Source organism: Drosophila rhopaloa, unplaced genomic scaffold (assembly GCF_018152115.1).
Source record: "Drosophila rhopaloa isolate 14029-0021.01 unplaced genomic scaffold, ASM1815211v1 contig_163, whole genome shotgun sequence".
Lineage (NCBI taxonomy): Eukaryota > Metazoa > Arthropoda > Insecta > Diptera > Drosophilidae > Drosophila > Drosophila rhopaloa.
Window position 1 is genome coordinate 694,569 of NW_025335043.1, and position 4,202 is coordinate 698,770.

Sequence of the window (4,202 nt, forward strand, 5' to 3'; positions counted from 1 at the left end):
ACCCAGCCGTCGCCTTTTATCAGTGTTCAAAATCCCGTTGTCGTTGTCAGCGCCAACAAGTTATGCGGTGCGGCGGTCGATTAACGGACATCGGCGTGGGTTCGGTGGTTTGGTGGTGGCTTGGTGGCTCGGTGGAGGAGCACCACCGGTAGCCACCGCAACAGGTGTTTCGCCTCCTTGTGGGTTGTGTCACGTAGCGCTGCCTGTCAGGAGCAGCTTGTAATTGAGGTGGCAGGCCTAACCCGGTGGTGAAGCGGGTGGTGCAGTATTGCAGCCTTTTGGTATTGGTATTCCAGTGCAGCACATGGCGATTATAGCGAATCGTCCCTCGGGCTGAAGCGATGTGAGCCATCCATCGGAATGTTAATGCGAAAATCCCGCTGCCAGAATCGAGCAGGTGTTTGTTTACTGCACCAGACTCGACGGAGCGAATTATGAACTATTATGGCTCGTTAGTTCCGTATGAAAGGCGATTAAGCCTAATGATAATAATATTGATAATTAACCGTAGAGCAAAATGTACTCTCTTAATTTGCCATAACCAGCGCTGCAAAAAAAAAAACCCGCAATTAATCAGGGGAAGTCGTTTGAATGCCTCGTTGAGTAAGGTAACCCCACGCGAGACTTTCAATCAAAGCCCAATCGCCTGTTTATTTGCCTCCTTTTAGCATCTCGACATCGCACATTCAATAGACTTTGGCTGGCGAGGCACCCAATCAGTGCTAAACACATTGGCATTTCGCTAAATGAGTGTGGGTACATAACTCAGGGCCCAACAATGCCGCTTTCAGGCCCATCCGACTGCCAAGGCGGTTGCACTAATTGCGCTAATAATGGGGATTACCTCAGAGAGCAGTCTGGTGCCGCTTGAAAACGCAGCGAAAGGTAAGCAAAACCAAGCTAAAGTTTTTCAAACCTAAGTAACAAATACACTCGGAGAAACCTTATGCATAGATTGGTGACAAAATAGGTCTCTGAAAAAGGGACTCTTCACATAAATATTTATTTCAAATTTTCAAGAAATTATAATTTGGGCAAACCAAATAAAACCCGTTTCTCCGTTTAGCTTAGGTCAATTACGAAATTCTTCTTAAAATTTTTAATTTTTTTTGTAGATAATATTGAATCTTCAATCTTCAGATTTTGATAAGACCTTAAACTTAAAACTTTACATCGAACCGTAAAGATGGCTAGAACTAGTGTTTAAATCAGAGCTTAAATAAATAATTGTTCAAAATTTGTCCAAAATTTAAATGTATAAAATTAGTTTCACCAAACAATTAACAATACTTCAAAATATTTTATTATCAGTTAATTTTTATACGATAAAGTAATACTCTCACATGGACGATTTCTTAACGCTACACTTAAACAATTTATGTTTAAAGAAATACAATATTTCAATGAAGTAACTACAACAAAAACTGTATTATTATTCAAATTATTTAGTACAATCATATCCAAATAAAACTCCTATTAAGCCTCAGCTTGTATTAAATTTAATTTATTTCGCAACTGAGGATTTTTCTCTGTGCAACTAAGTAAAGCAATGCAAAGTAAAAGCAAAGTAAAGTCGACGACGCCAACGCACTAATGGGCGCTTTGTGGTGCCAACTGCTCATGTGCTCATGTAGGGGTTTTTGCCCGTGGATGCAGTGCACCCACCTCCCCTCGGCATCCATGGGAATGTGGCCGGGCTCCTTTGCATGCGACGGGCGTTTATTGTAATTTCATTAAACGAAAAATAAACGCAAAAATAGCTAAATTGACTGCGACCAGTCTCGGTTGCAGACGCGAGACCCCCTTTTCCAGTGGCGCAATTAGAGCTAAAAATTATGGCACTCGACCGGTTGGCCACTTTAAATAGGTTGCAATTTATGAGAGCGGCACACAATCGTGGGCGAGACAGCCCCGTGAAAACGGGTGGGTCGCCGGGTGGCAGTGGCGCGGTATTGTTGTTGCCACTGCCACTCGTCATGGCAGAGTGAAAGTGGCATGTCGAATCCTTAATTCGCTCTCGATTGTTGCGGTCAGAGCATCGGCAAGCGTTTGCACAATTTATCATCTCGGGCCGCTCATCAAATTAAAGTGCAATTTAAATTCAATTAGCAATTTGCGTGTGCAGCTCGTTTTGGCAGCTCGGTCATGTCGGAAAACCGTCAACGTGACAGGTAAGCAGCCTTCTCTTCACTTTTCTCCGCCAGTGACAAACACACGTGGTGCATTCATCTGCTCAGACCGCCCTTCCTTGTAATGGAAAAGTTGCATGCAAATTGCTCAAAACCGCAACGAATTCATTAAAACAATTAGCCGAGCGGCAGAAGGAGCAACAGCTGGCCAATGATGAAGTTTCCGAACTGCCTGTCAACTTTTCGACTAAACTTCAATTAATTTGGTTTCAGGGAGCACACACTGTCTCCGAAGAAGGGTTGGGTTAACCGAAGTAATGTGAGTGCAAATATGATTGGTTGGGAAACCGAAAGGGGAGTCGCCAATTGCGTTCAATTATGTGTTTAACTAAACTCCTTTCGGGCGAAAGCTAGTCACGAAAATGGAATTATTTCATGCATAATGGGGTGAGCATTTCGATTCACATGACATGAGCTTACAGAAATAATTGCTTTAAACAGGGCATAATTATTTATGTTTAAATTGAAATATTTAATAGATTAGTTGCTTGACAATAAAACAATTATTTTATGAGCTTAGACTTGTAGCTATTTTACTCGCTTAACACGATTACTTTCAGAATAATCAAGTGAAAAGTTACCCAACCATGCTTAACTTTTTCAATCAGTATTATCTCACAAGCTTTGCAGTAATTTTGGCCACCACTATAAAAATGCCATTTCAGTTAAAAACCCGCTTTTTAAGTAACAAGCTGGTATAAAATTCTTTAATTATACAAATTAGAACCCCCACCCCCTATAAATATTATTTTAGTGCAATGTCCTCCAATTTAAAGCTATCTTATCTCTCCGAAAATCTCTTTCTCGATCGTGTCCCCGTCTAAGTGGCTTTGTGGATCTTCGCCATTATCGTAAAAGTAACGCTCGACATTCCCGATTTTAAAGTCAAGTCCCAAGCTGCAATTGCATTCCAGAGGCTTTAATGATTGCGCATCATCCAAGTCGAACCAGAGATAAGCGAGACTTTTATTGTTTGATTAGACCGCAAATCGAAATCCGCATCAAGTGCCTGGCCGCCAATAAATGTTAGCTTCGCTAGTTTATGCGTCCATAAAAGATTCGCGACGGGTCCTCAGCGCGGGATTATCCCAGGCACTTGGTCCGATCAAGTGATCCGGTGTTCTGGCGATGACTTAATGACTGACCAGGCCAAGTAATCGTGCCTGGCAGTCATCAACAAAGTTGGGGGCCATCCGACTGACAGATCGACTCGCCGACTGACGAGCCACGGGAGTTATAAAAATTCTACAATTAAAAGCGAAAGACGAGCAGCAACGGTAACAAAAAAGCCAGCCACAGCTGTCAATTATTTCGAGTACTTTTCACCAACGCCTCACGCAGGGCCACTGACAGCCCAGGCATAAGCTGAATCTGAAGCTGGAACTGAAACTGAAGTTGCACCACAAGTCGGGGCAAAAAGCACCGGCTGAAAGCCTCAAAATGCAGTGGCAGTCTGTGCCGGAGCATAAATATCGGCGGGGCCCATCCATACTCGCTCTGGCATACTCGCATGTTGCCCCGAACTGTCAAATTATTTCGATTCATGAATATTAACGCCCCAACAACGTCAGAAGCCGCAAACAAGATGGGCAAAAACACAACGGAAAATTGAGATTGGATTTGGGACCCGAAGCTCGGAATACTCTTTCAAACTATATGAAATCCACAATTTCTTTATATTCAATATAATATTTCACAGGAAGTTTTAAGAAAGGAGCTTCGGTTGAATTTCCTGGTATCTACAAAAAAGTAATTATTCCAAAATTTAAATCGACGCAAAAACATAAAATAAATAATTTAAAAGTAACCTATCATTGTGTTTATAGATCTAAGGTAGTATCGCCTACAGTAGTACCTACAATATAAATCGAATTCTTTTATGCTTAGAATTATCAAAACTTTGAGTTATTTTTTTAGAGAGCTTTAGCTTAATTTTAGTAAGCTTAACTTTTGATAAAAGAACTAATATATATATATATATTTTTTTTTTATATATTTTTCTTGGAAGCAGAC

The 4,202-nt window shown here is 41.3% G+C and overlaps 1 long non-coding RNA gene across 1 annotated transcript; it reads left to right on the forward strand.

The window, feature by feature from the left end:
- Nucleotides 1–576: 576 nt before the first annotated feature.
- On the forward strand, nt 577–1,267 carry LOC123037424. The gene is made up of 3 exons (XR_006417488.1): nt 577–608; nt 669–885; nt 1,116–1,267. It is a non-coding gene; the product is annotated as an uncharacterized LOC123037424 (long non-coding RNA).
- The last annotated feature ends 2,935 nt before the right edge of the window (nt 1,268–4,202 follow it).